Consider the following 23,460-nt stretch of genomic DNA (forward strand, 5'->3'; position numbering starts at 1 on the left):
CTGAAATTGGTCAAAATAGGAGCTTCTGAATAGGAGAAAAATTCTGTAATAATGGCAATTTTGGTCACATTGAGGCTTTAAAAAGTAGTTATTCAACATCAGGCACAATCCAAATGACATTTTGAATCAATTTTTCTACAGTTCAAAAAATCCATTTTCTGATGAAAAACGATGACCCGTGACCTGTCGAAATTTCTCCAGATGGTCAGAAATGGAAATTTTTTAATGTTTAATTTTTTGACTGCAAATGACTATTCCTTGTAAATTATCACTTTTGGATTAAAAATAAGTGTGTTTAGAGTCACTTTAATGCCTGAAATTGGTCGAAATAGAAGCTTCTGAGTAGCAGAAAAACTCTAAAAATTGCAATTTTGGTCACATTGAGGCTTCAAAAAGTAGTTATTCAACATGAGGCACAATCCAAATGCCTTTTTTTATCAATTTTTCTACAGTCCAAAAAATAAATTTTCTGATGAAAACCGATGACCCGTGACCTGTCGAAATTTCTCCAGATGGTCAGAAATGGAAAATTTTTAATGTTTAATGTTTTTTACTGTAAATGACTATTCCATGTGAACTATCACTTTTGGAACTAAAATAAGTGTGTTTAAAGTCACTTTAATGCCTGAAATTGGTCTAAATAGAAGCTTCTGAATAGGAGAAAAATTCTGTAATAATAGGAATTTTGGTCACATTGAGGCTCTACAAAGTAGTTAGTCAACATGAGGCACAATCCAAATGACATTTTGAATCAATTTTTCTACATTCCAAAAAATCAATTTTCTGATGAAAAACGATCACCCGTGACCTGTCGAAATTTCTCCAGATGGTCAGAAATGGAAATTTTTTAATGTTTAATTTTTTGACTGCAAATGACTATTCCATGTAAATTATCACTTTTGGAACAAAAATAAGTGTGTTTAGAGTCACTTTAACGCCTGGAATTGGTCAAAATAGGAGCTTCTGAATAGGAGAAAAATTCTGTAATAATGGCAATTTTGGTCACATTGAGGCTTTAAAAAGTAGTTATTCAACATGAGGCACAATCCAAATGACATTTTGAATCAATTTTTCTACAGTCCAAAAAATCAATTTTCTGATGAAAAACGATGACCCGTGACCTGTTGAAATTTCTCATGTTTAAGAGTTTTTACTGTAAATGACTATTCCATGTGAACTATCACTTTTGGAACTAAAATAAGTGTGTTTAAAGTCACTTTAATGCCTGAAATTGGTCTAAATAGAAGCTTCTGAATAGGAGAAAAATTCTGTAATAATAGGAATTTTGGTCACATTGAGGCTCTACAAAGTAGTTAGTCAACATGAGGCACAATCCAAATGACATTTTGAATCAATTTTTCTACAGTCCAAAAAATCAATTTTCTGATGAAAAACGATCACCCGTGACCTGTCGAAATTTCTCCAGATGGTCAGAAATGGAAATTTTTTAATGTTTAATTTTTTGACTGCAAATGACTATTCCATGTAAATTATCACTTTTGGAACACAAATAAGTGTGTTTAGAGTCACTTCAATGCCTGAAATTGGCCGAAATAGGAGCTTCTGAATAGGAGAAAAAGTCAGTAATAATGGCAATTTTGGTCACATTGAGGCTTTAAAAAGTAGTTATTCAACATGAGGCACATTCCAAATGACATTTTGAATACATTTTTCTACAGTCCAAAAATACAATTTTCTGATGAAAAACGATGACCCGTGACCTGTCGAAATTTCTCCAGATGGTCAGAAATGGAAATTTTTGAATGTTTAATTTTTTGACTGCAAATGACTATTCCATGTAAATTATCACTTTTGGAACAAAAATAAGTGTGTTTAGAGTCACTTTAATGCCTGAAATTGGTCGAAATAGAAGCTTCTGAATAGGAGAAAAAGTCTGTAAAAATGGCAATTTTGGTCACATTGAGGCTTCAAAAAGTAGTTATTCAACATGAGGCACAATCCAAATGACATTTTGAATCAATTTTTCGACAGTCTAAAAAATCAATTTTCTGATGAAAAACGATGACCCGTGACCTGTTGAAATTTCTCCAGATGGTCAGAAATGGAAATTTTTTAATGTTTAATTTTTTGACTGCAAATGACTATTCAATGTGAACTATCACTTTTGGAACTAAAATAAGTGTGTTTAAAGTCACTTTAATACCCGAAATTGGTCGAAATAGGAGCTTCTGAATAGGAGAAAAAGTCTGTAATAATGGCAATTTTGGTCACATTGAGGCTTTAAAAAGTAGTTATTCAACATGAGGCACATTCCAAATGACATTTTGAATACATTTTTCTACAGTCCAAAAAATCAATTTTTTGATGAAAAACGATGACCCGTGACCTGTCGAAATTTCTCCAGATGGTCAGAAATGGAAATTTTTTTATGTTTAATTTTTTGACTGCAAATGACTATTCCATGTAAATTATCACTTTTGGAACAAAAATAAGTGTGTTTAGAGTCACTTTAATGCCTGAAATTGGTCGAAATAGAAGCTTCTGAATAGGAGAAAAATTCTGTAATAATAGGAATTTTGGTCACATTGAGGCTTTAAAAAGTAGTTAGTCAACATGAGGCACAATCCAAATGACATTTTGAATCAATTTTTCTACAGTCCAAAAAATCAATTTTCTGATGAAAAACGATGACCCGTGACCTGTTGAAATTTCTCCAGATGGTCAGAAATTGAAATTTTTGAATGTTTAATTTTTTGACTGCAAATGACTATTCCATATAAATTATCACTTTTGGAACAAAAATAAGTGTGTTTAGAGTCACTTTAATGCCTGAAATTGGTCGAAATAGAAGCTTCTGAATAGGAGAAAAAGTCTGTAAAAATGGCAATTTTGGTCACATTGAGGCTTCAAAAAGTAGTTATTCAACATGAGGCACAATCCAAATGACATTTTGAATCAATTTTTCGACAGTCCAAAAAATCAATTTTCTGATGAAAAACGATGACCCGTGACCTGTTGAAATTTCTCCAGATGGTCAGAAATGGAAATTTTTTAATGTTTAATGATTTTTACTGTAAATGACTATTCCATGTGAACTATCACTTTTGGAACTAAAATAAGTGTTTTTAAAGTCATTTTAATGCCTGAAATTGGTCGAAATAGAAGCTTCTGAATAGGAGAAAAAGTCTGTAATAATGGCAATTTTGGTCACATTGAGGCTTTAAAAAGTAGTTATTCAACATGAGGCACATTCCAAATGACATTTTGAATACATTTTTCTACAGTCCAAAAAATCAATTTTTTGATGAAAAACGATGACCCGTGACCTGTCGAAATTTCTCCAGATGGTCAGACATGGAAATTTTTTAATGTTTAATTTTTTGACTGCAAATGACTATTCCATGTAAATTATCACTTTTGGAACAAAAATAAGTGTGTTTAGAGTCACTTTAACGCCTGAAATTGGTCGAAATAGGAGCTTCTGAATAGGAGAAAATGTCTGTAAAAATGGCAATTTTGGTCACATTGAGGCTTCAAAAAGTAGTTATTCAACATGAGGCACAATCCAAATGACATTTTGAATACATTTTTCTACAGTCCAAAAAATCAATTTTCTGATGAAAAACGATGACCCGTGACCTGTCGAAATTTCTCCAGATGGTCAGAAATGGAAATTTTTTAATGTTAAATTTTTTGACTGCAAATGACTATTCCATGTAAATTATCACTTTTGGAACAAAAATAAGTGTGTTTAGAGTCACTTTAATGCCTGAAATTGTTCGAAATAGAAGCTTCTGAATAGGAGAAAATGTCTGTAAAAATGGCAATTTTGGTCACATTGAGGCTTCACAAAGTAGTTATTCAACATCAGGCACAATCCAAATGACATTTTGAATCAATTTTTCAACAGTCCAAAAATACAATTTTCTGATGAAAAACGATGACCCGTGACCTGTCGAAATTTCTCCAGATGGTCAGAAATGGAAATTTTTGAATGTTTAATTTTTTGACTGCAAATGACTATTCCATGTAAATTATCACTTTTGGAACAAAAATAAGTGTGTTTAGAGTCACTTTAATGCCTGAAATTGGTCGAAATAGGAGCTTCTGAATAGGGGAAAAATTCTGTAATAATGGCAATTTTGGTCACATTGAGGCTTTAAAAAGTAGTTATTCAACATGAGGCACATTCCATATGACATTTTGAATACATTTTTCTACAGTCCAAAAATACAATTTTCTGATGAAAAACGATGACCCGTGACCTGTCGAAATTTCTCCAGATGGTCAGAAATGGACATTTTTTAATGTTTAATTTTTTGACTGCAAATGACTATTCCATGTAAATTATCACTTTTGGAACAAAAATAAGTGTGTTTAGAGTCACTTTAACGCCTGAAATTGGTCAAAATAGGAGCTTCTGAATAGGAGAAAAATTCTGTAATAATGGCAATTTTGGTCACATTGAGGCTTTAAAAAGTAGTTATTCAACATCAGGCACAATCCAAATGACATTTTGAATCAATTTTTCTACAGTTCAAAAAATCCATTTTCTGATGAAAAACGATGACCCGTGACCTGTCGAAATTTCTCCAGATGGTCAGAAATGGAAATTTTTTAATGTTTAATTTTTTGACTGCAAATGACTATTCCTTGTAAATTATCACTTTTGGATTAAAAATAAGTGTGTTTAGAGTCACTTTAATGCCTGAAATTGGTCGAAATAGAAGCTTCTGAGTAGCAGAAAAACTCTAAAAATTGCAATTTTGGTCACATTGAGGCTTCAAAAAGTAGTTATTCAACATGAGGCACAATCCAAATGCCTTTTTTTATCAATTTTTCTACAGTCCAAAAAATAAATTTTCTGATGAAAACCGATGACCCGTGACCTGTCGAAATTTCTCCAGATGGTCAGAAATGGAAAATTTTTAATGTTTAATGTTTTTTACTGTAAATGACTATTCCATGTGAACTATCACTTTTGGAACTAAAATAAGTGTGTTTAAAGTCACTTTAATGCCTGAAATTGGTCTAAATAGAAGCTTCTGAATAGGAGAAAAATTCTGTAATAATAGGAATTTTGGTCACATTGAGGCTCTACAAAGTAGTTAGTCAACATGAGGCACAATCCAAATGACATTTTGAATCAATTTTTCTACATTCCAAAAAATCAATTTTCTGATGAAAAACGATCACCCGTGACCTGTCGAAATTTCTCCAGATGGTCAGAAATGGAAATTTTTTAATGTTTAATTTTTTGACTGCAAATGACTATTCCATGTAAATTATCACTTTTGGAACAAAAATAAGTGTGTTTAGAGTCACTTTAACGCCTGGAATTGGTCAAAATAGGAGCTTCTGAATAGGAGAAAAATTCTGTAATAATGGCAATTTTGGTCACATTGAGGCTTTAAAAAGTAGTTATTCAACATGAGGCACAATCCAAATGACATTTTGAATCAATTTTTCTACAGTCCAAAAAATCAATTTTCTGATGAAAAACGATGACCCGTGACCTGTTGAAATTTCTCATGTTTAAGAGTTTTTACTGTAAATGACTATTCCATGTGAACTATCACTTTTGGAACTAAAATAAGTGTGTTTAAAGTCACTTTAATGCCTGAAATTGGTCTAAATAGAAGCTTCTGAATAGGAGAAAAATTCTGTAATAATAGGAATTTTGGTCACATTGAGGCTCTACAAAGTAGTTAGTCAACATGAGGCACAATCCAAATGACATTTTGAATCAATTTTTCTACAGTCCAAAAAATCAATTTTCTGATGAAAAACGATCACCCGTGACCTGTCGAAATTTCTCCAGATGGTCAGAAATGGAAATTTTTTAATGTTTAATTTTTTGACTGCAAATGACTATTCCATGTAAATTATCACTTTTGGAACACAAATAAGTGTGTTTAGAGTCACTTCAATGCCTGAAATTGGCCGAAATAGGAGCTTCTGAATAGGAGAAAAAGTCAGTAATAATGGCAATTTTGGTCACATTGAGGCTTTAAAAAGTAGTTATTCAACATGAGGCACATTCCAAATGACATTTTGAATACATTTTTCTACAGTCCAAAAATACAATTTTCTGATGAAAAACGATGACCCGTGACCTGTCGAAATTTCTCCAGATGGTCAGAAATGGAAATTTTTGAATGTTTAATTTTTTGACTGCAAATGACTATTCCATGTAAATTATCACTTTTGGAACAAAAATAAGTGTGTTTAGAGTCACTTTAATGCCTGAAATTGGTCGAAATAGAAGCTTCTGAATAGGAGAAAAAGTCTGTAAAAATGGCAATTTTGGTCACATTGAGGCTTCAAAAAGTAGTTATTCAACATGAGGCACAATCCAAATGACATTTTGAATCAATTTTTCGACAGTCTAAAAAATCAATTTTCTGATGAAAAACGATGACCCGTGACCTGTTGAAATTTCTCCAGATGGTCAGAAATGGAAATTTTTTAATGTTTAATTTTTTGACTGCAAATGACTATTCAATGTGAACTATCACTTTTGGAACTAAAATAAGTGTGTTTAAAGTCACTTTAATACCCGAAATTGGTCGAAATAGGAGCTTCTGAATAGGAGAAAAAGTCTGTAATAATGGCAATTTTGGTCACATTGAGGCTTTAAAAAGTAGTTATTCAACATGAGGCACATTCCAAATGACATTTTGAATACATTTTTCTACAGTCCAAAAAATCAATTTTTTGATGAAAAACGATGACCCGTGACCTGTCGAAATTTCTCCAGATGGTCAGAAATGGAAATTTTTTTATGTTTAATTTTTTGACTGCAAATGACTATTCCATGTAAATTATCACTTTTGGAACAAAAATAAGTGTGTTTAGAGTCACTTTAATGCCTGAAATTGGTCGAAATAGAAGCTTCTGAATAGGAGAAAAATTCTGTAATAATAGGAATTTTGGTCACATTGAGGCTTTAAAAAGTAGTTAGTCAACATGAGGCACAATCCAAATGACATTTTGAATCAATTTTTCTACAGTCCAAAAAATCAATTTTCTGATGAAAAACGATGACCCGTGACCTGTTGAAATTTCTCCAGATGGTCAGAAATTGAAATTTTTGAATGTTTAATTTTTTGACTGCAAATGACTATTCCATATAAATTATCACTTTTGGAACAAAAATAAGTGTGTTTAGAGTCACTTTAATGCCTGAAATTGGTCGAAATAGAAGCTTCTGAATAGGAGAAAAAGTCTGTAAAAATGGCAATTTTGGTCACATTGAGGCTTCAAAAAGTAGTTATTCAACATGAGGCACAATCCAAATGACATTTTGAATCAATTTTTCGACAGTCCAAAAAATCAATTTTCTGATGAAAAACGATGACCCGTGACCTGTTGAAATTTCTCCAGATGGTCAGAAATGGAAATTTTTTAATGTTTAATGATTTTTACTGTAAATGACTATTCCATGTGAACTATCACTTTTGGAACTAAAATAAGTGTTTTTAAAGTCATTTTAATGCCTGAAATTGGTCGAAATAGAAGCTTCTGAATAGGAGAAAAAGTCTGTAATAATGGCAATTTTGGTCACATTGAGGCTTTAAAAAGTAGTTATTCAACATGAGGCACATTCCAAATGACATTTTGAATACATTTTTCTACAGTCCAAAAAATCAATTTTTTGATGAAAAACGATGACCCGTGACCTGTCGAAATTTCTCCAGATGGTCAGACATGGAAATTTTTTAATGTTTAATTTTTTGACTGCAAATGACTATTCCATGTAAATTATCACTTTTGGAACAAAAATAAGTGTGTTTAGAGTCACTTTAACGCCTGAAATTGGTCGAAATAGGAGCTTCTGAATAGGAGAAAATGTCTGTAAAAATGGCAATTTTGGTCACATTGAGGCTTCAAAAAGTAGTTATTCAACATGAGGCACAATCCAAATGACATTTTGAATACATTTTTCTACAGTCCAAAAAATCAATTTTCTGATGAAAAACGATGACCCGTGACCTGTCGAAATTTCTCCAGATGGTCAGAAATGGAAATTTTTTAATGTTAAATTTTTTGACTGCAAATGACTATTCCATGTAAATTATCACTTTTGGAACAAAAATAAGTGTGTTTAGAGTCACTTTAATGCCTGAAATTGTTCGAAATAGAAGCTTCTGAATAGGAGAAAATGTCTGTAAAAATGGCAATTTTGGTCACATTGAGGCTTCACAAAGTAGTTATTCAACATCAGGCACAATCCAAATGACATTTTGAATCAATTTTTCAACAGTCCAAAAATACAATTTTCTGATGAAAAACGATGACCCGTGACCTGTCGAAATTTCTCCAGATGGTCAGAAATGGAAATTTTTGAATGTTTAATTTTTTGACTGCAAATGACTATTCCATGTAAATTATCCCTTTTGGAACAAAAATAAGTGTGTTTAGAGTCACTTTAATGCCTGAAATTGGTCGAAATAGGAGCTTCTGAATAGGAGAAAAAGTCTGTAATAATGGCAATTTTGGTCACATTGAGGCTTTAAAAAGTAGTTATTCAACATGAGGCACATTCCAAATGACATTTTGAATACATTTTTCTACAGTCCAAAAATGCAATTTTCTGATGAAAAACGATGACCCGTGACCTGTCGAAATTTCTCCAGATGGTCAGAAATGGAAATTTTTGAATGTTTAATTTTTTGACTGCAAATGACTATTCCATGTAAATTATCACTTTTGGAACAAAAATAAGTGTGTTTAGAGTCACTTTAATGCCTGAAATTGGTCGAAATAGGAGCTTCTGAATAGGGGAAAAATTCTGTAATAATGGCAATTTTGGTCACATTGATGCTTTAAAAAGTAGTTATTCAACATGAGGCACATTCCATATGACATTTTGAATACATTTTTCTACAGTCCAAAAATACAATTTTCTGATGAAAAACGATGACCCGTGACCTGTCGAAATTTCTCCAGATGGTCAGAAATGGACATTTTTTAATGTTTAATTTTTTGACTGCAAATGACTATTCCATGTAAATTATCACTTTTGGAACAAAAATAAGTGTGTTTAGAGTCACTTTAACGCCTGAAATTGGTCAAAATAGGAGCTTCTGAATAGGAGAAAAATTCTGTAATAATGGCAATTTTGGTCACATTGAGGCTTTAAAAAGTAGTTATTCAACATCAGGCACAATCCAAATGACATTTTGAATCAATTTTTCTACAGTTCAAAAAATCCATTTTCTGATGAAAAACGATGACCCGTGACCTGTCGAAATTTCTCCAGATGGTCAGAAATGGAAATTTTTTAATGTTTAATTTTTTGACTGCAAATGACTATTCCTTGTAAATTATCACTTTTGGATTAAAAATAAGTGTGTTTAGAGTCACTTTAATGCCTGAAATTGGTCGAAATAGAAGCTTCTGAGTAGCAGAAAAACTCTAAAAATTGCAATTTTGGTCACATTGAGGCTTCAAAAAGTAGTTATTCAACATGAGGCACAATCCAAATGCCTTTTTTTATCAATTTTTCTACAGTCCAAAAAATAAATTTTCTGATGAAAACCGATGACCCGTGACCTGTCGAAATTTCTCCAGATGGTCAGAAATGGAAAATTTTTAATGTTTAATGTTTTTTACTGTAAATGACTATTCCATGTGAACTATCACTTTTGGAACTAAAATAAGTGTGTTTAAAGTCACTTTAATGCCTGAAATTGGTCTAAATAGAAGCTTCTGAATAGGAGAAAAATTCTGTAATAATAGGAATTTTGGTCACATTGAGGCTCTACAAAGTAGTTAGTCAACATGAGGCACAATCCAAATGACATTTTGAATCAATTTTTCTACATTCCAAAAAATCAATTTTCTGATGAAAAACGATCACCCGTGACCTGTCGAAATTTCTCCAGATGGTCAGAAATGGAAATTTTTTAATGTTTAATTTTATTGACTGCAAATGACTATTCCATGTAAATTATCACTTTTGGAACAAAAATAAGTGTGTTTAGAGTCACTTTAACACCTGAAATTGGTCAAAATAGGAGCTTCTGAATAGGAGAAAAATTCTGTAATAATGGCAATTTTGGTCACATTGAGGCTTTAAAAAGTAGTTATTCAACATCAGGCACAATCCAAATTACATTTTGAATCAATTTTTCTACAGTTCAATAAATCCATTTTCTGATGAAAAACGATGACCCGTGACCTGTCGAAATTTCTCCAGATGGTCAGAAATGGAAATTTTTTAATGTTTAATTTTTTGACTGCAAATGACTATTCCTTGTAAATTATCACTTTTGGATTAAAAATAAGTGTGTTTAGAGTCACTTTAATGCCTGAAATTGGTCGAAATAGAAGCTTCTGAGTAGCAGAAAAACTCTAAAAATTGCAATTTTGGTCACATTGAGGCTTCAAAAAGTAGTTATTCAACATGAGGCACAATCCAAATGCCTTTTTTTATCAATTTTTCTACAGTCCAAAAAATCAATTTTCTGATGAAAACCGATGACCCGTGACCTGTCGAAATTTCTCCAGATGGTCAGAAATGGAAATTTTTTAATGTTTAATGTTTTTTACTGTAAATGACTATTCCATGTGAACTATCACTTTTGGAACTAAAATAAGTGTGTTTAAAGTCACTTTAATGCCTGAAATTGGTCTAAATAGAAGCTTCTGAATAGGAGAAAAATTCTGTAATAATAGGAATTTTGGTCACATTGAGGCTCTACAAAGTAGTTAGTCAACATGAGGCACAATCCAAATGACATTTTGAATCAATTTTTCTACATTCCAAAAAATCAATTTTCTGATGAAAAACGATCACCCGTGACCTGTCGAAATTTCTCCAGATGGTCAGAAATGGAAATTTTTTAATGTTTAATTTTATTGACTGCAAATGACTATTCCATGTAAATTATCACTTTTGGAACAAAAATAAGTGTGTTTAGAGTCACTTTAACACCTGAAATTGGTCAAAATAGGAGCTTCTGAATAGGAGAAAAATTCTGTAATAATGGCAATTTTGGTCACATTGAGGCTTTAAAAAGTAGTTATTCAACATCAGGCACAATCCAAATTACATTTTGAATCAATTTTTCTACAGTTCAATAAATCCATTTTCTGATGAAAAACGATGACCCGTGACCTGTCGAAATTTCTCCAGATGGTCAGAAATGGAAATTTTTTAATGTTTAATTTTTTGACTGCAAATGACTATTCCTTGTAAATTATCACTTTTGGATTAAAAATAAGTGTGTTTAGAGTCACTTTAATGCCTGAAATTGGTCGAAATAGAAGCTTCTGAGTAGCAGAAAAACTCTAAAAATTGCAATTTTGGTCACATTGAGGCTTCAAAAAGTAGTTATTCAACATGAGGCACAATCCAAATGCCTTTTTTTATCAATTTTTCTACAGTCCAAAAAATCAATTTTCTGATGAAAACCGATGACCCGTGACCTGTCGAAATTTCTCCAGATGGTCAGAAATGGAAATTTTTTAATGTTTAATGTTTTTTACTGTAAATGACTATTCCATGTGAACTATCACTTTTGGAACTAAAATAAGTGTGTTTAAAGTCACTTTAATGCCTGAAATTGGTCTAAATAGAAGCTTCTGAATAGGAGAAAAATTCTGTAATAATAGGAATTTTGGTCACATTGAGGCTCTACAAAGTAGTTAGTCAACATGAGGCACAATCCAAATGACATTTTGAATCAATTTTTCTACATTCCAAAAAATCAATTTTCTGATGAAAAACGATCACCCGTGACCTGTCGAAATTTCTCCAGATGGTCAGAAATGGAAATTTTTTAATGTTTAATTTTATTGACTGCAAATGACTATTCCATGTAAATTATCACTTTTGGAACAAAAATAAGTGTGTTTAGAGTCACTTTAACACCTGAAATTGGTCAAAATAGGAGCTTCTGAATAGGAGAAAAATTCTGTAATAATGGCAATTTTGGTCACATTGAGGCTTTAAAAAGTAGTTATTCAACATCAGGCACAATCCAAATGACATTTTGAATCAATTTTTCTACAGTTCAATAAATTCATTTTCTGATGAAAAACGATGACCCGTGACCTGTCGAAATTTCTCCAGATGGTCAGAAATGGAAATTTTTTAATGTTTAATTTTTTGACTGCAAATGACTATTCCTTGTAAATTATCACTTTTGGATTAAAAATAAGTGTGTTTAGAGTCACTTTAATGCCTGAAATTGGTCGAAATAGAAGCTTCTGAGTAGCAGAAAAACTCTAAAAATGGCAATTTTGGTCACATTGAGGCTTCAAAAAGTAGTTATTCAACATGAGGCACAATCCAAATGCCTTTTTTTATCAATTTTTCTACAGTCCAAAAAATCAATTCTCTGATGAAAACCGATGACCCGTGACCTGTCGAAATTTCTCCAGATGGTCAGAAATGGAAATTTTTTAATGTTTAATGTTTTTTACTGTAAATGACTATTCCATGTGAACTATCACTTTTGGAACTAAAATAAGTGTGTTTAAAGTCATTTTAATGCCTGAAATTGGTCGAAATAGAAGCTTCTGAATAGGAGAAAAAGTCTGTAATAATGGCAATTTTGGTCACATTGAGGCTTTAAAAAGTAGTTATTCAACATGAGGCACAATCCAAATGACATTTTGAATCAATTTTTCTACAGTCCAAAAAATCAATTTTCTGATGAAAAACGATCACCCGTGACCTGTCGAAATTTCTCCAGATGGTCAGAAATGGAAATTTTTTAATGTTTAATTTTTTGACTGCAAATGACTATTCCATGTAAATTATCACTTTTGGAACAAAAATAAGTGTGTTTAGAGTCACTTCAATGCCTGAAATTGGTCGAAATAGGAGCTTCTGAATAGGAGAAAAAGTCAGTAATAATGGCAATTTTGGTCACATTGAGGCTTTAAAAAGTAGTTATTCAACATGAGGCACATTCCAAATGACATTTTGAATACATTTTTCTACAGTCCAAAAATACAATTTTCTGATGAAAAACGATGACCCGTGACCTGTCGAAATTTCTCCAGATGGTCAGAAATGGAAATTTTTTAATGTTTAATTTTTTGACTGCAAATGACTATTCCATGTAAATTATCACTTTTGGAACAAAAATAAGTGTGTTTAGAGTCACTTTAACGCCTGGAATTGGTCAAAATAGGAGCTTCTGAATAGGAGAAAAATTCTGTAATAATGGCAATTTTGGTCACATTGAGGCTTTAAAAAGTAGTTATTCAACATGAGGCACAATCCAAATGACATTTTGAATCAATTTTTCTACAGTCCAAAAAATCAATTTTCTGATGAAAAACGATGACCCGTGACCTGTTGAAATTTCTCATGTTTAAGAGTTTTTACTGTAAATGACTATTCCATGTGAACTATCACTTTTGGAACTAAAATAAGTGTGTTTAAAGTCACTTTAATGCCTGAAATTGGTCTAAATAGAAGCTTCTGAATAGGAGAAAAATTCTGTAATAATAGGAATTTTGGTCACATTGAGGCTCTACAAAGTAGTTAGTCAACATGAGGCACAATCCAAATGACATTTTGAATCAATTTTTCTACAGTCCAAAAAATCAATTTTCTGATGAAAAACGATCACCCGTGACCTGTCGAAATTTCTCCAGATGGTCAGAAATGGAAATTTTTTAATGTTTAATTTTTTGACTGCAAATGACTATTCCATGTAAATTATCACTTTTGGAACACAAATAAGTGTGTTTAGAGTCACTTCAATGCCTGAAATTGGCCGAAATAGGAGCTTCTGAATAGGAGAAAAAGTCAGTAATAATGGCAATTTTGGTCACATTGAGGCTTTAAAAAGTAGTTATTCAACATGAGGCACATTCCAAATGACATTTTGAATACATTTTTCTACAGTCCAAAAATACAATTTTCTGATGAAAAACGATGACCCGTGACCTGTTGAAATTTCTCCAGATGGTCAGAAATGGAAATTTTTTAATGTTTAATTTTTTGACTGCAAATGACTATTCAATGTGAACTATCACTTTTGGAACTAAAATAAGTGTGTTTAAAGTCACTTTAATACCCGAAATTGGTCGAAATAGGAGCTTCTGAATAGGAGAAAAAGTCTGTAATAATGGCAATTTTGGTCACATTGAGGCTTTAAAAAGTAGTTATTCAACATGAGGCACATTCCAAATGACATTTTGAATACATTTTTCTACAGTCCAAAAAATCAATTTTTTGATGAAAAACGATGACCCGTGACCTGTCGAAATTTCTCCAGATGGTCAGAAATGGAAATTTTTTTATGTTTAATTTTTTGACTGCAAATGACTATTCCATGTAAATTATCACTTTTGGAACAAAAATAAGTGTGTTTAGAGTCACTTTAACGCCTGAAATTGGTCGAAATAGGAGCTTCTGAATAGGAGAAAAAGTCTGTAATAATGGCAATTTTGGTCACATTGAGGCTTTAAAAAGTAGTTATTCAACATGAGGCACATTCCAAATGACATTTTGAATACATTTTTCTACAGTCCAAAAAATCAATTTTTTGATGAAAAACGATGACCCGTGACCTGTCGAAATTTCTCCAGATGGTCAGAAATGGAAATTTTTTAATGTTTAATTTTTTGACTGCACATGACTATTCCATGTAAATTATCACTTTTGGAACAAAAATAAATGTGTTTAGAGTAATTTTAATTACTGAAATTGATCGAAAAGAAGCTTCTGAGTAGGAGAAAATGTCTGTAAAAATGGCAATTTTGGTCACATTGAGGCTTCAAAAAGTAGTTATTCAACATGAGGCACAATCCAAATGACATTTTGAATCAATTTTTCTACAGTCCAAAAAATCAATTTTCTGATGAAAAACGATGACCCGTGACCTGTCGAAATTTCTCCAGATGGTCAGAAATGGAAATTTTTTAATGTTAAATTTTTTGACTGCAAATGACTATTCCATGTAAATTATCACTTTTGGAACAAAAATAAGTGTGTTTAGAGTCACTTTAATGCCTGAAATTGTTCGAAATAGAAGCTTCTGAATAGGAGAAAATGTCTGTAAAAATGGCAATTTTGGTCACATTGAGGCTTCACAAAGTAGTTATTCAACATGAGGCACAATCCAAATGACATTTTGAATCAATTTTTCAACAGTCCAAAAATACAATTTTCTGATGAAAAACGATGACCCGTGACCTGTCGAAATTTCTCCAGATGGTCAGAAATGGAAATTTTTGAATGTTTAATTTTTTGACTGCAAATGACTATTCCATGTAAATTATCACTTTTGGAACAAAAATAAGTGTGTTTAGAGTCACTTTAATGCCTGAAATTGGTCGAAATAGAAGCTTCTGAATAGGAGAAAAAGTCTGTAAAAATGGCAATTTTGGTCACATTGAGGCTTCAAAAAGTAGTTATTCAACATGAGGCACAATCCAAATGACATTTTGAATCAATTTTTCTACAGTCCAAAAAATCAATTTTCTGATGAAAAACGATGACCCGTGACCTGTCGAAATTTCTCCAGATGGTCAGAAATGGAAATTTTTTAATGTTTAATATTTTTTACTGTAAATGACAATTCCATGTGAACTATCACTTTTGGAACTAAAATAAGTGTGTTTAAAGTCACTTTAATGCCTGAAAGTGGTCGAAATAGAAGCTTCTGAATAGGAGAAAAATTCTGTAATAATGGCAATTTTGGTCACATTGAGGCTTTAAAAAGTAGTTATTCAACATGAGGCACAATCCAAATGACATTTTGAATCAATTTTTCTACAGTCCAAAAAATCAATTTTCTGATGAAAAACGATGACCGTGACCTGTCGAAATTTCTCCAGATGGTCAGAAATTGAAATTTTTTAATGTTTAATGTTTTTTACTGTAAATGACTATTCCATGTGAACTATCACTTTTGGAACAAAAATAAGTGTGTTTAGAGTCACTTCAATGCCTGAAATTGGTCGAAATAGGAGCTTCTGAATAGGAGAAAAAGTCTGTAATAATGGCAATTTTGGTCACATTGAGGCTTTAAAAAGTAGTTATTCAACATGAGGCACATTCCAAATGACATTTTGAATACATTTTTCTACAGTCCAAAAATACAATTTTCTGATGAAAAACGATGACCCGTGACATGTCGAAATTTCTCCAGATGGTCAGAAATGGAAATTTTTGAATGTTTAATTTTTTGACTGCAAATGACTATTCCATGTAAATTATCACTTTTGGAACAAAATAAGTGTGTTTAGAGTCACTTTAATGCCTGAAATTGGTCGAAATAGAAGCTTCTGAATAGGAGAAAAAGTCTGTAAAAATGGCAATTTTGGTCACATTGAGGCTTCAAAAAGTAGTTATTCAACATGAGGCACAATCCAAATGACATTTTGAATCAATTTTTCTACAGTCCAAAAAATCAATTTTCTGATGAAAAACGATGACCGTGACCTGTCGAAATTTCTCCAGATGGTCAGAAATTGAAATTTTTTAATGTTTAATGTTTTTTACTGTAAATGACTATTCCATGTGAACTATCACTTTTGGAACTAAAATAAGTGTGTTTAAAGTCACTTTAATGCCTGAAATTGGTCTAAATAGAAGCTTCTGAATAGGAGAAAAATTCTGTAATAATAGGAATTTTGGTCACATTGAGGCTCTACAAAGTAGTTAGTCAACATGAGGCACAATCCAAATGACATTTTGAATCAATTTTTCTACAGTCCAAAAAATCAATTTTCTGATGAAAAACGATCACCCGTGACCTGTCGAAATTTCTCCAGATGGTCAGAAATGGAAATTTTTTAATGTTTAATTTTTTGACTGCAAATGACTATTCCATGTAAATTATCACTTTTGGAACAAAAATAAGTGTGTTTAGAGTCACTTCAATGCCTGAAATTGGTCGAAATAGGAGCTTCTGAATAGGAGAAAAAGTCTGTAATAATGGCAATTTTGGTCACATTGAGGCTTTAAAAAGTAGTTATTCAACATGAGGCACATTCCAAATGACATTTTGAATACATTTTTCTACAGTCCAAAAATACAATTTTCTGATGAAAAACGATGACCCGTGACATGTCGAAATTTCTCCAGATGGTCAGAAATGGAAATTTTTGAATGTTTAATTTTTTGACTGCAAATGACTATTCCATGTAAATTATCACTTTTGGAACAAAAATAAGTGTGTTTAGAGTCACTTTAATGCCTGAAATTGGTCGAAATAGAAGCTTCTGAATAGGAGAAAAAGTCTGTAAAAATGGCAATTTTGGTCACATTGAGGCTTCAAAAAGTAGTTATTCAACATGAGGCACAATCCAAATGACATTTTGAATCAATTTTTCGACAGTCCAAAAAATCAATTTTCTGATGAAAAACGATGACCCGTGACCTGTCGAAATTTCTCCAGATGGTCAGAAATGGAAATTTTTTAATGTTTAATTTTTTGACTGCAAATGACTATTCCATGTAAATTATCACTTTTGGAACAAAAATACGTGTGTTTAGAGTCACTTTAATGCCTGAAATTGGTCGAAATAGGAGCTTCTGAATAGGAGAAAAATTCTGTAATAATGGCAATTTTGGTCACATTGAGGCTTTAAAAAGTAGTTATTCAACATGAGGCACAATCCAAATGACATTTTGAATCAATTTTTCTACAGTCCAAAAAATCAATTTTCTGATGAAAAACGATGACCCGTGACCTGTCAAAATTTCTCCAGATGGTCAGAAATGGAAATTTTTGAATGTTTAATTTTTTGAATGCAAATGACTATTCCATGTAAATTATCACTTTTGGAACAAAAATAAGTGTGTTTAGAGTCACTTTAATGCCTGAAATTGGTCGAAATAGAAGCTTCTGAATAGGAGAAAAAGTCTGTAAAAATGGCAATTTTGGTCATATTGAGGCTTTAAAAAGTAGTTATTCAACATCAGGCACAATCCAAATGACATTTTGAATCAATTTTTCTACAGTTCAAAAAATCCATTTTCTGATGAAAAACGATGACCTGTGACCTGTCGAAATTTCTCCAGATGGTCAGAAATGGAAATTTTTTAATGTTTAATGTTTTTTACTGTAAATGACTATTCCATGTGAACTATCACTTTTGGAACTAAAATAAGTGTGTTTAAAGTCATTTTAATGCCTGAAATTGGTCGAAATAGAAGCTTCTGAATAGGAGAAAAAGTCTGTAATAATGGCAATTTTGGTCACATTGAGGCTTCAAAAAGTAGTTATTCAACATGAGGCACAATCCAAATGACATTTTGAATCAATTTTTCTACAGTCCAAAAAATCAATTTTCTGATGAAAAACGATGACCCGTAACCTGTCGAAATTTCTCCAGATGGTCAGAAATGGAAATTTTTTAATGTTTAATGTTTTTTACTGTAAATGACTATTCCATGTGAACTATCACTTTTGGAACTAAAATAAGTGTGTTTAAAGTCACTTTAATGCCTGAAAGTGGTCGAAATAGAAGCTTCTGAATAGGAGAAAAATTCTGTAATAATAGGAATTTTGGTCACATTGAGGCTCTACAAAGTAGTTAGTCAACATGAGGCACAATCCAAATGACATTTTGAATCAATTTTTCTACAGTCCAAAAAATCAATTTTCTGATGAAAAACGATGACCCGTGACCTGTCGAAATTTCTCCAGATGGTCAGAAATGGACATTTTTTAATGTTTAATTTTTTGACTGCAAATGACTATTCCATGTAAATTATCACTTTTGGAACAAAAATAAGTGTGTTTAGAGTCACTTCAATGCCTGAAATTGGTCGAAATAGGAGCATCTGAATAGGAGAAAAAGTCTGTAATAATGGCAATTTTGGTCACATTGAGGCTTTAAAAAGTAGTTATTCAACATGAGGCACATTCCAAATGACATTTTGAATACATTTTTCTACAGTCCAAAAATACAATTTTCTGATGAAAAACGATGACCCGTGACCTGTCGAAATTTCTCCAGATGGTCAGAAATGGAATTTTTTTGAATGTTTAATTTTTTGACTGCAAATGACTATTCCATGTAAATTATCACTTTTGGAACAAAAATAAGTGTGTTTAGAGTCACTTTAATGCCTGAAATTGGTCGAAATAGGAGCTTCTGAATAGGAGAAAAATTCTGTAATAATGGCAATTTTGGTCGCATTGAGGCTTTAAAAAGTAGTTATTCAACATGAGGCACATTCCATATGACATTTTGAATACATTTTTCTACAGTCCAAAAAATCAATTTTCTGATGAAAAACGATGACCCGTAACCTGTCGAAATTTCTCCAGATGGTCAGAAATGGAAATTTTTTAATGTTTAATGTTTTTTACTGTAAATGACTATTCCATGTGAACTATCACTTTTGGAACTAAAATAAGTGTGTTTAAAGTCACTTTAATGCCTGAAATTGGTCGAAATAGAAGCTTCTCAATAGGAGAAAAATTCCTGTAATAATAGGAATTTTGGTCACATTGAGGCTTTAAAAAGTAGTTAGCCAACATGAGGCCCAATCCAAATGACATTTTGAATCAATTTTTCTACAGTCCAAAAAATCAATTTTCTGATGAAAAACGATGACCCGTGACCTGTCAAAATTTCTCCAGATGGTCAGAAATGGAAATTTTTGAATGTTTAATTTTTTGAATGCAAATGACTATTCCATGTAAATTATCACTTTTGGAACACAAATAAGTGTGTTTAGAGTCACTTTAATGCCTGAAATTGGTCGAAATAGAAGCTTCTGAATAGGAGAAAAAGTCTGCAAAAATGGCAATTTTGGTCACATTGAGGCTTTAAAAAGTAGTTATTCAACATCAGGCACAATCCAAATGACATTTTGAATCAATTTTTCTACAGTTCAAAAAATCCATTTTCTGATGAAAAACGATGACCTGTGACCTGTCGAAATTTCTCCAGATGGTCAGAAATGGAAATTTTTTAATGTTTAATGTTTTTTACTGTAAATGACTATTCCATGTGAACTATCACTTTTGGAACTAAAATAAGTGTGTTTAAAGTCATTTTAATGCCTGAAATTGGTCGAAATAGAAGCTTCTGAATAGGAGAAAAAGTCTGTAATAATGGCAATTTTGGTCACATTGAGGCTTCAAAAAGTAGTTATTCAACATGAGGCACAATCCAAATGACATTTTGAATCAATTTTTCTACAGTCCAAAAAATCAATTTTCTGATGAAAAACGATGACCCGTAACCTGTCGAAATTTCTCCAGATGGTCAGAAATGGAAATTTTTTAATGTTTAATGTTTTTTACTGTAAATGACTATTCCATGTGAACTATCACTTTTGGAACTAAAATAAGTGTGTTTAAAGTCACTTTAATGCCTGAAAGTGGTCGAAATAGAAGCTTCTGAATAGGAGAAAAATTCTGTAATAATAGGAATTTTGGTCACATTGAGGCTCTACAAAGTAGTTAGTCAACATGAGGCACAATCCAAATGACATTTTGAATCAATTTTTCTACAGTCCAAAAAATCAATTTTCTGATGAAAAACGATGACCCGTGACCTGTCGAAATTTCTCCAGATGGTCAGAAATGGACATTTTTTTGAATGTTTAATTTTTTGACTGCAAATGACTATTCCATGTAAATTATCACTTTTGGAACAAAAATAAGTGTGTTTAGAGTCACTTCAATGCCTGAAATTGGTCGAAATAGGAGCATCTGAATAGGAGAAAAAGTCTGTAATAATGGCAATTTTGGTCACATTGAGGCTTTAAAAAGTAGTTATTCAACATGAGGCACATTCCAAATGACATTTTGAATACATTTTTCTACAGTCCAAAAATACAATTTTCTGATGAAAAACGATGACCCGTGACCTGTCGAAATTTCTCCAGATGGTCAGAAATGGAAATTTTTGAATGTTTAATTTTTTGACTGCAAATGACTATTCCATGTAAATTATCACTTTTGGAACAAAAATAAGTGTGTTTAGAGTCACTTTAATGCCTGAAATTGGTCGAAATAGGAGCTTCTGAATAGGAGAAAAATTCTGTAATAATGGCAATTTTGGTCGCATTGAGGCTTTAAAAAGTAGTTATTCAACATGAGGCACATTCCATATGACATTTTGAATACATTTTTCTACAGTCCAAAAAATCAATTTTCTGATGAAAAACGATGACCCGTAACCTGTCGAAATTTCTCCAGATGGTCAGAAATGGAAATTTTTTAATGTTTAATGTTTTTTACTGTAAATGACTATTCCATGTGAACTATCACTTTTGGAACTAAAATAAGTGTGTTTAAAGTCACTTTAATGCCTGAAATTGGTTGAAATAGAAGCTTCTGAATAGGAGAAAAATTCCTGTAATAATAGGAATTTTGGTCACATTGAGGCTTTAAAAAGTAGTTAGCCAACATGAGGCCCAATCCAAATGACATTTTGAATCAATTTTTCTACAGTCCAAAAAATCAATTTTCTGATGAAAAACGATGACCCGTGACCTGTCAAAATTTCTCCAGATGGTCAGAAATGGAAATTTTTGAATGTTTAATTTTTTGAATGCAAATGACTATTCCATGTAAATTATCACTTTTGGAACAAAAATAAGTGTGTTTAAAGTCACTTTAATGCCTGAAAGTGGTCGAAATAGAAGCTTCTGAATAGGAGAAAAATTCTGTAATAATAGGAATTTTGGTCACATTGAGGCTCTACAAAGTAGTTAGTCAACATGAGGCACAATCCAAATGACATTTTGAATCAATTTTTCTACAGTCCAAAAAATCAATTTTCTGATGAAAAACGATGACCCGTGACCTGTCGAAATTTCTCCAGATGGTCAGAAATGGACATTTTTTAATGTTTAATTTTTTGACTGCAAATGACTATTCCATGTAAATTATCACTTTTGGAACAAAAATAAGTGTGTTTAGAGTCACTTCAATGCCTGAAATTGGTCGAAATAGGAGCATCTGAATAGGAGAAAAAGTCTGTAATAATGGCAATTTTGGTCACATTGAGGCTTTAAAAAGTAGTTATTCAACATGAGGCACATTCCAAATGACATTTTGAATACATTTTTCTACAGTCCAAAAATACAATTTTCTGATGAAAAACGATGACCCGTGACCTGTCGAAATTTCTCCAGATGGTCAGAAATGGAAATTTTTGAATGTTTAATTTTTTGACTGCAAATGACTATTCCATGTAAATTATCACTTTTGGAACAAAAATAAGTGTGTTTAGAGTCACTTTAATGCCTGAAATTGGTCGAAATAGGAGCTTCTGAATAGGAGAAAAATTCTGTAATAATGGCAATTTTGGTCGCATTGAGGCTTTAAAAAGTAGTTATTCAACATGAGGCACATTCCATATGACATTTTGAATACATTTTCTACAGTCCAAAAAATCAATTTTCTGATGAAAAACGATGACCCGTAACCTGTCGAAATTTCTCCAGATGGTCAGAAATGGAAATTTTTTAATGTTTAATGTTTTTTACTGTAAATGACTATTCCATGTGAACTATCACTTTTGGAACTAAAATAAGTGTGTTTAAAGTCACTTTAATGCCTGAAATTGGTTGAAATAGAAGCTTCTGAATAGGAGAAAAATTCCTGTAATAATAGGAATTTTGGTCACATTGAGGCTTTAAAAAGTAGTTAGCCAACATGAGGCCCAATCCAAATGACATTTTGAATCAATTTTTCTACAGTCCAAAAAATCAATTTTCTGATGAAAAACGATGACCCGTGACCTGTCAAAATTTCTCCAGATGGTCAGAAATGGAAATTTTTGAATGTTTAATTTTTTGAATGCAAATGACTATTCCATGTAAATTATCACTTTTGGAACAAAAATAAGTGTGTTTAGAGTCACTTTAATGCCTGAAATTGGTCGAAATAGAAGCTTCTGAATAGGAGAAAAAGTCTGCAAAAATGGCAATTTTGGTCACATTGAGGCTTTAAAAAGTAGTTATTCAACATCAGGCACAATCCAAATGACATTTTGAATCAATTTTTCTACAGTTCAAAAAATCCATTTTCTGATGAAAAACGATGACCTGTGACCTGTCGAAATTTCTCCAGATGGTCAGAAATGGAAATTTTTTAATGTTTAATGTTTTTTACTGTAAATGACTATTCCATGTGAACTATCACTTTTGGAACTAAAATAAGTGTGTTTAAAGTCATTTTAATGCCTGAAATTGGTCAAAATAGAAGCTTCTGAATAGGAGAAAAAGTCTGTAATAATGGCAATTTTGGTCACATTGAGGCTTCAAAAAGTAGTTATTCAACATGAGGCACAATCCAAATGACATTTTGAATCAATTTTTCTACAGTCCAAAAAATCAATTTTCTGATGAAAAACGATGACCCGTAACCTGTCGAAATTTCTCCAGATGGTCAGAAATGGAAATTTTTTAATGTTTAATGTTTTTTACTGTAAATGACTATTCCATGTGAACTATCACTTTTGGAACTAAAATAAGTGTGTTTAAAGTCACTTTAATGCCTGAAAGTGGTCGAAATAGAAGCTTCTGAATAGGAGAAAAATTCTGTAATA

Source organism: Triturus cristatus, chromosome 10 (genome assembly GCF_964204655.1).
Source record: "Triturus cristatus chromosome 10, aTriCri1.1, whole genome shotgun sequence".
Classification (NCBI taxonomy): domain Eukaryota; kingdom Metazoa; phylum Chordata; class Amphibia; order Caudata; family Salamandridae; genus Triturus; species Triturus cristatus.